Source organism: Heloderma suspectum, chromosome 3 (assembly GCF_057233095.1).
Source record: "Heloderma suspectum isolate Gila_16-S chromosome 3, 16-S_ref, whole genome shotgun sequence".
NCBI classification, from domain to species: Eukaryota; Metazoa; Chordata; class Lepidosauria; order Squamata; family Helodermatidae; genus Heloderma; species Heloderma suspectum.
The window spans coordinates 47113302-47126669 of NC_139460.1; the positions used below are offsets into that span (position 1 = coordinate 47113302).

General features: G+C 43.0%; 1 protein-coding gene across 50 annotated transcripts in view; it reads left to right on the forward strand.

Annotated features, from left to right (window-relative positions):
* Window positions 1-13368, forward strand: part of ZBTB20 (zinc finger and BTB domain containing 20) — an 809278-nt gene that overhangs the window by 188599 nt on the left and 607311 nt on the right. The window lies entirely within an intron of this gene.

Sequence of the window (13368 nt, forward strand, 5' to 3'; positions counted from 1 at the left end):
GCATACAGTTGTAATATAAATGTGACATTTATGTATAATTCAGTATAAATCTTTGACATGCTATGCCCTGTTTCTGTGTATCCACATAAATATATATGTATGGATAAACTTATATAAATAAGGGCCTGTGTCTTTTATATTGATTTTGTATATGTGAAGGCAATAGTGTTGAGAAATTGCATCACCATGCTATTAATGTACTTTAAAGTACCTTAGATGGTATTGCATCCATTTTGCACATTACATTATTTTACTAGAAGGCTGATGCTGTGCTGTGTTGTTCAAGCTACACAGAGCATAAGACTGAGCTCAGGAGTTACCAGAAACAACTTAAGGGGTCTGTGTTTGGTGCTGGAATTGACCCTGCATCAAAACAGCAGGACCCATAGGTGCTGGTGCTTTGGTAAAAGGAGGCAGCCATCAGCTCTGTGTATGTGATTTTAAGCCTTGCAGAGCAAGCCCAAGGGCAATATCCAACCTAGCTGTCCATGCATGGGGCCCACCACTTGCTTCCATTCCATGTGCAGCCAGCCCTACCAATTCTGTTGCAGTCCTTACCACTTGCGCAATGGCAACTTAGCTCTTCCAGGGGCAAGCCCCCAAATAAGCAGAAACGCTCATTTCTAGAAGAGGGCAGGTTGGTGGTGCTTCCTTATGCAAGCTCCTTTGATCTTCCCCCTTCCAGAAATGAACGTTCCCACTCATTTCGGGTTGCCCCTGGAAAGCATTAAGTTGCCATTGCGCAAGCAGTAGGGGCTGCTTGAGCAACAGAATCAGTGGGACCAGCAAGGTGCAAAGAGTCACCGTTGGATACTGCCCAGTATATCTTAACATCTGCAGAACCTTACAGCAGCTAGGTGTTGTAGCAAAGTTATGTCTCCTTCAATTAAGAAATGTGATGTGGCATTATCCAACTCTGCCCAGCCTGGATTGCATAGATGCAGTGTTATGACATGTTTCTCCCCCATTCCCAATAACACCTGCAAGAGGAGAAATTATCAGGCTTCAGATACAGTGTTCAGAACCTCTGACCAGCCTCATACACTATGGAGGAACTGTAGCTCAGTAGTAGAAGACGTGATTTGCATGTAGAAGGTCCCAGGTTTGATCCCTGGCACCTCCAGTTAAATGATAAGATAGCAGATGATATGAAAGACCCTCTGCCTGAGATCCTGGAGAGCCACTGCAAGTCAAAGTAGTAGACAATGCCAGGCTAGATGAACAAATAATCTGACCTGGTATAAGGTGCCTATATTTTATATTCTTCTTTGGTTTTGGGGGGAATAAGATGCACTTGGGCCACTGCAATGGCATCCTTGAACTCTCATTCCTGATTAGGGATGGCAGAGAATTCCGCCATGGATCTCGGTGAGTCCGAATGCCAGTGCATTCAAACCCCCGAACTCCATGGCGGAATGGCCTGCCACCCCCCTGCCCCCCTGCGGATCCCCCCCAGGACGAGACTCACCTGGGGCGGATCTTCCGGGCGGTGGCGGCTCCAGTGGGTGGTCTTCCGACCGGCTGCTACCGCTGCCATTTCCACTCTTGTAAAAAGAAAAAGAAAAGAAAAAAGACGTGATAGGCTATGTAAAGATTTACGTAGCTTATCATGGCTGGGTGGGTTAAAAACAAACAAACAAACCCGCGTACGCAAATGGCGGCAGCTACGGCCGCCGCCATTTGCATTCCTTATTTTTGCCCGTCTTAGTCTACGTAAATATTTACGTAGACTATGACGGCGAAAATAAAGGGGAACGCAAATAGCGTAGCGGGCGCTATTTGCATCCCTTTTTGATTCGCTGTTTTAGCCTACGTAAATCTTTACGTAGGCTAAAACGGCAAATCAAAAAGGGATGCAAATAGCGCCCGCTACGCTATTTGCGTTCTCCTTTATTTTCGCCGTCATAGTCTACGTAAATATTTACGTAGACTAAGATGGGCAAAAATAAGGAATGCAAATGGCAGCGTCCGTAGCCGCCGCCATTTGCGTATGCAGGTTTTTCTTTTCTTTTTTTTACCCAGAGCCCTCCGCGGCCAGAAATCCGGCTGCGGATGGCTCTGGCCTGGCTGGGCCTGGCCGGCTGCTCCGCGGAGCTGCCGCGGAGCACAGCCGGCCGCGGAGGATTCTGGGGGGGAGGAATGGAGTGCCTCCCCCCCTGGCGAGGATTCCGGGGGGAGGGACGGAACGCCTCCCCCCCACCATCAACATAATCCGTGAAAGGTAAGTGACTTTCGTACATCCCTATTCCTGATGCCTTTCTTAGATAACTACAAAGAATGAGATTAGTCCCACAAAACACAGGTTGGTTATTCTCTGTTAGTTCAAAGAATGTTTTAAGGCAACAGACTTTAAATTCTGGCCAATTTAACATACACAACCTTTTTTGTTAACTTTTACAATTACCTTTTGACCAAGAATCCTTCAGCTCATGTTCAGCTGAGCTATTCCACCTAAAGTGTGGGGGGGAGACAAATGGTACCCCCGAAAAGCTTCCTTTGCACCCACCAAGGTGCCCTACCTTACTTTACAATCTTTATTTAAAAACAAATAAAGCATTTTCTTGCCGTGAGCTAGGATTTCTGCAAAGCGAAGTGAGTGCCTCCAGCTGCTGCCGTTTTCATTTCCCATGAATGTCTGGGCCAAATGCAGGACTCAGAGACATCCTTAGGAAAGGAAGATGGCTGATTCTTCCCCAGCAGGCTTCCCCAGCTACCAAGAAAAAGAAGGGGAGGGAGAAAAAGGGATCTCTATCATTGCTGTAAGCTGGGAGGCAGGGGCTAAAGAGAATAGCAGGGGCTTGGGAGATCAGTGGGCATCTAGGAAGGGCAGCGGTAAGCCTGCAGTGGGGTCAGGGAAACGACAAGGAGAATCAGGGACAGAAGTAGGGAGAGCAATGAGAAGCCAGCAATGCCTAGGGGAGCCAGCGGCAGCTGGAAGAGCCAGCTTGAGCAACTTCAGTAGTTGGGGAGTACGGATGTTGTTTACTGGGAAATCCAGTTCTTCTTTGGCTTAACGGAGTTCTGCAATGTGTACAATTTGCTTTGCTTTCATGAGCTGAGCTGCAGGCTGTTCCCTGAACTCTGGGAACTTTTTTCTGCTTTTTTTGTGTTTTTTTTTTTTTTGAGGAAGGTTGTGCAATTTGCACAAATGACAGCCAAATTTGCACAAATTATACACAATTGGCAGTAATCTGTGCAGTTTGTGCAATTCGATGTAATTTGTGCAAATTCAGCTGTAATGGTGCAGATTGCTCAGAAATTTGCACAAATGCAGGAATCCCCCCCTCCCCCAGTGCACAAATTTCCTGGAAAATTTGCAAACTCGCCCGACTTGCTGCAGATCAAATCAAGCACCGCAGTGGGGATCAACATGAATTCCGGGGGCGGAGCCTAGGAAAACTCATTGAACTCCACCCAGATCTGGAGAAATGGAATTCTCCTGTTGGGGAGGGTTTTGCTTTGTATGCCTGAATAGATGAGAGTATGTGTGTGTGAGAAAGAAAGGTGGAGAGAGACTGTATAGGTGATCTAAAGAGAGGGACGATTTTGGAGGGATCCTGAAAAACAGTAAGTGTGGTTTTCATGTGCTTGCAGTGAGAAGAAGAGAGGGCTGTGTATGTTTGTATTTATGATGGGTACATTGGGTGCTTGCTTGTGTGTGTGTGTGTGTGTGAGAGAGAGAGAAAGAGAGAGAGAATACGGGTAATGATCCAGGTTGAGAGAGAAAGGGCTTTTCTACATGAGGCTTTTAACATTCCACTTTACCAAGGCTTCTGTTTACAGATACTTTGTGGGATTAAGATTGGCTCCTTTACATGTTTTTTTTCCAGGGGGTTTCTTTCTCTGCCCTTTTATAAGTTCCATTACACAACCATTAGGTAGTGCTGTGGTATAGCAGAATTGCATAACTACACCACGATTTCATGCCGCCATTCACAGAAATACCAGACTTTCCTCGTTAGAAACCCCCCTCTATAATGGTTGCAAAGAACGGGAGAGGCACTTTACTTCGTGTAATGCACCCACAAGCTACCATGAGTGAGGAATCACGAGTGCATCATAAATACCTCATGTAGAAAGGCTCAAAAACAGATGGCTGGGAGAATGAGTTGGCTGGCAGAGAGGTGCGGTGGGAGAAAAAGAGTTTGCCTTTTGTGAAACAGGTTGCTGTTGGTGCAGAAAACTGTGGGTTCAAAGGAGTTGTTTGGTGTGTTGGAGCTCAGGCCCTCCCCCTTTGCTTTGTACTCAGTCGTTTGGGCAGGTTACTTGTCCTTTGTGAATAGCCACAGCCACTATGACAGCCATTTTGTGGTGGTGCCCAGGACAGTTAATCAAATTTCCAAATGTGCCTGCACGCCCAAAAATGTTGGAGACCCAGAATAAACAGATTACGCTTTCAACTGAGATACCTTTTTGTGTGTGTATGTTTAGGTTATCTTTTTAAAAATGTTTTCAATCAGACGTGTGAGTTTTCTGTTAACTGTTAACTTGTTTCCATGGCAGTACTGTAGTAATGTATGTACGTAGATGTATATGTGTTTAAAATACATGTATATTAAAATAGTGTTTAAAAATATTTACATATATAGCTCAGGAATTGGCATAATTCCCAGAATTGCTGGAACTACCTTCCCCAGGAACATTTGGACTTGAATAATCTCTCAAGATGCATCCCACCCTGCCCAACATAACAGTTTGCAGAACTGGTGCTTCCATCAATACTTGACTTCTGTTCTCACGTTGATCAGGTTTTTTTGGAGCAGTAATATATTTTTATTTGATTACTTCAAAAAATTATCTTTGTTAATGGCTTCTCCCTAGATTACGGAAAGTGTGGAAAAAATCAGAATTTAGGTTTTTAAAAGATTTAAGAATGCTGTTGGATAATCAGATTTTAATTTCCTTGAGGAGAATTTTAATCCTGTTAAGATTTAGGCTAGGGATGGGGAACCTTGGGCCCATGGGCCTAGTACAGCCTGCAGGGGTTCCCCATCCTTCTTCTCCCTTTCTCGGTGCTTAGCCAAGGAAAACACTTATCTCCAAATCAGCTGCTCTTGTCAGAGATAAGAGCTTTTCCCTGCAGGGCAGAGGGGGTTGGGGCAGGCTGAATGATTCAGTCCTGCTTCCTTCTGAGCCTTGTCCTGCTTAACTTCTGTATAGACATGAAGATGCTTTTCTGCTCACTTCTGAGTAGTCATGCTGCTCATGCTTACTTCTGATTAGACATGCTGTTTGAAAGTGCTGCTGAGTGTTTCAGTCCTGCTTACCTCTGAGTAGACATGCAGAAACTTGTCCTGTTTATGAATAGACATGCTGCCTATGCTTACTTCTTAGTAGGCATGCTTCCTCCTATAAATTAGTAACAATGGAATTGGGGGCAGGCAGGATTTTTGGACCTACTCACTTTGCCTTTGGAGCTGCCCACCACTGGTCTGTTTACCTTAGATGCCCTTTCACAGTGGGGTGATCTATGACATCCAGGCTCCCAGGCTGACTTTACCTTCACAGTGAAACAAACTTCTGATGTTATGCCAGTGAAAAGGGAGCAGAAAATGCAAGCATATCTCATGTGTCCAGTTTGTCCACACCATTGCACTTAAGAAATCTTTTCCATCTCCTCTGGTGAGGACATATGCAAGTTCTTACAGGTGAGGTGCAAAAGATTTATTTCAGGCCACTTTCAGTAGGTAGAGCTTTTTCTCTGTTCAGAATGTGAACTTTGTAACATGCACATTCACAAAGTTAGTGATGTTGGAACATGCAAGCAGTAAGATATCTGAAATTACTGATTTATTTATTTGCATAACTAGTTTCCAGTAGTTCATATGGAATTATCAGCCCTAGAATTTACCATTTTCTGGTGACTGTCAGATTATTGAATCTATTTCCAGTGAGTCAATACAGGGTTTTGAGATGCTTACCTCCTAAAATAGTTTTTAAAGAATAAAAGATTCTACACTAAACTAATCCTGGTGCTAGCAAATTGGCTGTCGGACTAGCAGCTTTTGATATTACTTAGTTATTGTTGTTGTTGCTGTTATTTCTTTTTAATTATGCAAAGTGCTAATCAGTTTGATTATGCACAGTGCTAATCAGGTTAATTATGCAAAGTGCTAATCAGTTGTTCTCTAAGCACATGGGGAGTGCAGAGGTGCTGATGGTGAATAGTACTGCTACATGGGGGTAGTCACGGCAGTCGTTTTCTATTAAGAAAGAGGAGCAAGTGAGATGGCACAGATAATTTTATCTCATAAAATTATGAAAAGAAATGAGAGCTGTATGGACAGGGATTCCATGAGGGTGATATATTCTACTTAAAATACTTTTTTTTAACTTTCCAGTTGTTTAATTTTATTGAAAAAACTTGGTTAGAATTGAGTTTACTGGCATTGTTCAAGGCAAAGAAAATAGAAATATACACATAGTGTTTTAAGACTTTTGAGAAAATTCATGGTTGTTGACTAATACACAGTTAAGCCTGCTTAAGTCCACTAATTTCAGTGGGTTTGAGCACACTTGTCTGTATAGTATTTTGGCCATTGGGGGTTTCTTTGGTAGTGGTGGTGAGTTGCAATAAGTAGGGCAGAGTTTTTAAAGAAAAATATTGGTGTTGGATGTTTCTTAATGGAATTAGTGAGGGATGTGCATATGAGAATGATAGGAAGTCAAGATGTGAGCCAGCTAGTCCATTCTTGGAAAGAAAGTCTTGAGATATTAAGAGGAACTGATGTTTTAACTAAGAAAACTTTAAATAGAGCATCGTACTCTGACAGTAACTTGTGCTTTGTAATCAACTTCCCATTAAATATTTCACATTCAGAAAAAATGTGAATTAGACTAAGTTGTGGACAAGAGTTTTTGAGGGACCATCCTGAGAAGAATTGGTGAACAAGTTTACCCAGTTTTAAGAGAATTCTAAGAATGTTTCCTTTAAAAAAACAAGCCTTGTAACAGTGACAGGATTTTCACGTAATGATAACCCACTGTTAATTTAACCCATGGGTCATTGAATTCTGGGTTGTTGTGATGTGTGAACCCAGCCACACTAACAAACCTTGGGCTGTTGTGGTTGTTGTATTTATTTATTACATTTCTATACTGCCCCATAGCTGAAGCTGTCTGGGTGGTTTACAAAAGTTAAAACATTAAAATACAATATACAAAGTTTAAAACCATTTACATAAAAACATATGGACAATATATACAAACAACATATAACTAAAAGCGACTTTGAACTAAAAACATTTTTTTTTAAAAATCCAACAATAAAACAGCTTAAGACAACACTGCTTAAAAATAGTATACAAAAGTCAGCAAAAGGAATAAGAGTTCTAAAAAGGGAAGGCCTACCAGAATAATAGAGTCTTTCATGCCTGCTTAAAAACCTTCAACAAGGTCAGCAGGCGCATCTCAACTGGCAGGTTATTCCACAGCTGAGGGGCGGCAAAGGAAAAGGTCCTCTTGCGTGTGGCTTCCAGTCTCACATTAGGCAGCCGCAGGAGCTAGCCTCCCTCAGAAGACCTTAGGTGGCAGACTGGGATGTAGGGGAGAAGACACTCCCTAAATTACCTTGGACCTAGGCCATGTAAGGCTTTAAAGGTAAGAACCACCACTTTATATTTTGCTCGGAAACAAATTGGCACCCAGTGTAAAGATTTTAAAACTGGTGTAATATGGTCTCCACAGGATGTCCCAGTCACCAACCTGGCTGCCATATTTTGTACCAGTTGAAGTTTCCAAACTAAATATAAAGGCAGCCCCAAGTACAGCGCATCGCAGAAATCAAGCCTAGAGGTTACCAGTGTGTGCACCACCATTACCAGGTCCACATATTCCAGGAATGGGTGTAGCTGGCGTATCAGCCGAAGTTGATAACAGGCACTTCTCACCGTTCCCTCCATCTGGGATGCCAGGAGCAGGGTTGGGTCAAGAAGTACCCCCAGACTGCAAACTTGTTCCTTCAGGGGGAGTGCAACCCCATCCAGAACTGGTTAACATACCTCAGTACCTGAAATAGGACCCTTCACGATGAGCACCTCTGTCTTGCCTGGATTCAACTTCAGCTTGTTCTCACTCATCCAGCCCATTACCGACTTCAGGCAGTCATTCAGAGGAGTCATAACTTCCTTGGATAAAGATGATAAGGAGAAATAGATTTGGGTGTCATCAGCACACTTATAACACTCAGCTCCAAACCTCCTATGATCTCTCCCAGCGGTTTCATGTAGATATTAAACAGCAACGGGACCACAATGGAGCCTTGAGGGACTCCACATAATAGTTCCTTTTTCAAGGAACAACTATCCCCGAGTGACACCATCTGGAACCGTCCTGAGAGAAAGGAGCAGAACTACTGCAGAGCAGTGTCCCAACCCCCAGCTCCCTCTGGATTGCCTGAGGGAGCTGGGGGTTTGGACACTGCTCTGCAGTGGTTCAGCTCCTTTCTGTCATGGTTGATGGTATTTATTTATTTATTTATTTATTTCATTTCTATACTGCCCAATAGCCGAAGCTCTCTGGGTGGTTCACAAAAACTAAAACCAAACAACACACAATAAAACAATTTAAAATATATAGAACATTAAAACCACAATATAACAATACAACCACAATAAAACCTAGCAGCAGTACAGGAGTTTAAAATACAGATTTAAAAGAGCAAAGATAAAAATTTAGGAAGCTAAAATGCCTGGGAAAATAAAAAAGTCTTCACCTGGCGCCGAAAGGAGTACAATGTAGGCGCCAGGCGAAACTCACTAGGGAGCTCATTCCAGAGCCAGGGTGCCACAACAGAAAAAGCCCTCCTCCTAGTAGCCACCCACCTCACTTCCTTTGGCAGGGGCTCACGGAGAAGGGCCGCTGATGATGCCACTGAGAGATCCAAAAGAATCAACAGGAATGCACTCCCGGCGACCATGGCAGTCTCAACTCTGTATCCCGCTTGTTTAACCACAAACAACCCAGAAAGAGAACACATGGTTTGTTGTTGGGTTGTGAACTCTGGGTTGTTTAAACCATGAATTGTTGTCATATATGAACCCAGAATCGTGTGTTGTTCGTGGGTTATTCGTGGGTTGTTTCACCAGGTTACAGGGGCAGCGGGCAAGAGTGATTAAAAAAACCCCCTGCTTCTCTTCATGCCAGTACTACAGTGTCATAAACACATTTGGGATACAGGGAGGGAGCTAGTGAAGGAACAAACCCAGAGGTTCAGAAAAAAAAAACATGGTTTGTTTGATCGTCTGCCAGATAAACCCTCTGCAGGACAAGCCCTGGGTTACCCATGGGTTAGCATTATGTGTGAACTGGGTCAGTACGTCAGCTTGGGCTCACACATTAACTGGATATTGTGGAAAATATAAGACAGTATAAAAATGCTGATGTTAACACTTATCCTTGTAAGCATGTGAAAAGAGGACTAAGAATGCAGTCATAAGCTTTGCACTGATCTGGGGGGATTCATGTGGTGCTTTAGTTAGTACCCTATTAAAATTAGTATTGCCGTACTAATATTCAGTATGTTTTAAATTTTTTACTGATCTCAAGAAAAAACTGATAAATGGGCTTCCCCACTAATGCTATAAACTGAGGCACAATTTAAAGTTTTGAATGTAAGGAATTGTGGGATAAATCGGTTGATGCAGGTTCTAATATAGATGGAAAAGGGCACCTAAGTGTCCTTATTTCATTGACCTGAAGTCAATTATTTAGCTTGCAAATGATATGAACTGCACTGTGTTGTGTTGCTGTAATTCTTGACAGCTCAGTTCTTGGACAGGGTTTAACAAAGTTCGGGGAAGATGAAATTTACCAAAGCTCATGGCAATGTTGGGAGATCAGGTTTCAAGGTGGCGAAGGGGGAGGAACTTTATATCTCATGTTCATGTCTTGATAGGTCTACTCTTAAGGGTGTACTCTTGTTCCTTTCTTATTTTTGGATTTTCTTCTTTATGTGATTAGAATTAGGATGTTTGTGAGGCAGGAATCTATGGAGGCTGCCCCCCTCAGGAAAATTCCACACCCCTGGATTTCAGATTTAAATTAAGAAAATAAGTCCCTATTCCTTTTATGTATGGAAATATAACAGGTTTGGATGCTATTTCACCTAGTTGCTCACAAAGCATAAACCTGCTTTGCTTTCCCAATATTTTGGTCAGTGACTGCTGAGGATACTAGAGTGCATATCCCCCAAACTTTGTATTTAATAAAAAATATTTAATAAATTACTTAAATATTAGCTTGTATTTTTGTTGCTATGCGGTGGCTTATGATACATGTTTTCTGTAAACACATAAGATTGACGTTTGGGGGCAGGGGGAGGAATTTTTTTTCAAAAACATCCGATGTGCTTCATCAGGCCTGGAGTCTTTCTGTGAAAGTAAGCCTTCTTGAAGAAGCTGCAGAGTTCCATTACTGCCTCAAACTGTGCTGCGTATGAAGGAAAACATAATCTTTCATTGCAGCTTGATCAAATACATCCAGTTTTAGGCTTCTTCTCACAATGCAACTTACAGTGCAGTCCTGTCTAGGGAGAGTAGCACAATTCTAGCTACTGTCTCAACACCAATTATCTAACTAAATTGGTACCATACTTAACACAAATGTATATTTCACTGCGGTTACTTAAAGTGTAGAAAGAACATAGAGAGGATCCTGCTGTAGATAAAGAGCAACTAAATATCCCTGTTTACAACTAAGCCCAGAAGTCTGCTTTTGTGAGGTATACCTCAGCCTGCATAACTCATCCATACTAAGGAATTTGTGTTCAGTGGGTGTGAAATGAGCTAACTGAACTTGTCAGCATGCTGTTGATACGTGGTTACTGTGATGTGGCGTGATACTAACTGTAGCCCTAGGAGGCACAGTTGTTGACCTTTGCTGAATAGGTGCACACACTGCCCAGTGCACATGTAGTGAACATGACTTTTAAAGGCGAGAACCATTTTAAAGAGTACTACACATTATACCCATCTTATTGAATTTATACATTGGGTTTTTTCCTGACTGGATTTTCATTTTAGTTGGTTAAATGAAATGGAATAGCGTCTGCAGTTTGGAATGCATAGAGTCCTCCTTTCCTGTGGTGCTTCTGTTCGCAGTGTTTTATAAATACAATTCCCACTAGGATTATATAAAGTTAAGCACATCAATACACAGAAAGCAGCTATATCATTGCTGCCAAGCATAAATATTAGTAATGACACTGATGACACTATGTACACACTATTCTGAAGGAGTCTGACGTAAATATAAGGAATTTGCTTTATCCTTATGAGAGATTAAATGACAGTATTTGGTCTATAAAAATGGTGAACTTTAAATGTTGCTTCTTGCATCTACTTAAAGGACAGGAAATCAAATTCTACCTCAGTTTTGAATGATTTCCCCCCCATGATTTTTAGGATTGTGTAGTCTATTGATTACACAATGTAGTTACTTCTGTATAGGAACATTCTTACTAGCAATTAACTGACAATTATTGGTTGACTGAGCTAAAGATATGAAGAGCCAGCAGCACTTCAAGTTAGATTGGTCAGGAGCAGGAAGCAATAGTTCTGGATCACTACTGTCTTTGAACTCCATATTTTACATGTCTAAAATGTTTAACCTTCCTTTAGATGTCTAGGCCGCTGAGTTGCCTCAAAGCACTTGGGGGTCTATCAGCCACACTCCTCCCTGACTGGATCTTTGATAAGAAACATGTATATAATGGTAAAATATGCTGATGAGAAAGGAAGTGGAAAGGCTGGTTTTCTTTGGAGCTATTGGAATCTATAGCTTCAGAACCAGCAGATATCACTTTAAGGGCAATGTCTTAAACAGGGCCTAATAATGATGGTTGGACATCATTCAGAAATTCAGACCCAGCTATGAAAAAGAACTGCTAACTTTAATCTCTTGCTGTGTATAGACAACTTGGGGAGTAGGAGCCACAAGTGTGGTGTCCCCTTATACTGCTACTGTACGGCACTAGCACCAATATCTAGCATTGGAAGCAAATGCAGGTGGAGGTGGGAGACAAGGGCCTTACACGGAAGAGGTCTGTTTACTATAATACTGTAGCCACTTCCTTTACTTTTATTCAAGTTAATGGAGTAGTGAAATTAACTAGACTAGAGTGTGAGCAGATTCTGGAACAGTCAGCTTCTCACTCATGCACACCATTCTTTTTAAAAGAAAAATAATATGGCAGGTATAGGGAGTTGCCTGGGCATCCCTCACTTTTCCTGGCCAAGGCACAAGCCAGACTGAGATGGCTATGGGCTCCAGCCACTGCAGGTGAGATCATATGTAGGTGCTGGGAGCTCGCTGACCTGCCTGGCTAGAACTAACACAAAGGCAGCCAGGGAGAGGGGCGTGTGGCCATTTGAAGAGTTGGGGCCATTTAAATGGCCAGAAAGGTGGCAGCCAGGATTGGGAGAGGCAAAGGAAAATGGAGGATAGGGAGGAGACTGAGGCAGCAGGAGTATGGAGGTGTGGGGACGGAGAACAAATGCTGGTTCCAAGGGAGCTGAGGCCAGTTTGGGAGCTAGGAACAGTGAACAGAGCACTAATTCCCCTCCCACTGTAGGGGAGCATGGGAAGTCCAGACTTAGTCCCAGGAGCTGTAAGTTTTGGTGTTTATCCTTACCCAGGGGAGGAACTTCACAGGCAGCTAGACCTAGGAGTTCCTTTGGGTCCAGCAAATGCATCAGACATATGAATTCCTTTGCCCGAGAAGCAGTTGACTTTGCAAAAGGGCACTGCTAGCCCCACCTCTCTTCTTGTTCCCGCTCTGTGGCAGAGGTAGCATTTGGGATGAGGAAGGCCCCATGATGATGACACCTTTACCATCTTCCCACTGAACCATGAGCAGTAACTCAGACTAACATCATTTGATTTTACAGTGTGTGTGTGTGTGTGTGTGTGTGTGTGGAGGGGGGGAGACTACCCAGGAGACTTGTTTACTATGAAAAGTTGGGATCCAGAGAAGTAGCGTCAAACCAACTCAGTACAGTAACTATGGAGGTAACATAACTTACATTAATAATTCACTCTTAAACATTCCTTCTTGGGACTGCTGATGGATGAAGGGGGCTTTGTTGTCCCCCTGCTAGGAGAAGGCATGACAGCAAGTAATTGCAGACACAGGCAGCAAGAAAGAGGCGAGATTGGATTGAACTAGGGCCACATTTATTGAACATCAGCATCTGCAAGGGGGTGTCACTGTGGAATCTAACTAATTCTTCAGGCAACTAGCCTGATGGGTATTGGGTGAGCCCACCCTGGCCTCAGTGAGGGTGGGCATAATTCCCCCCTCCCCAGTACCACACCTTCTTGGTAAGATGGGATGCCTTCCCATATTACCCTTGCCCAGGGCGGCACAGC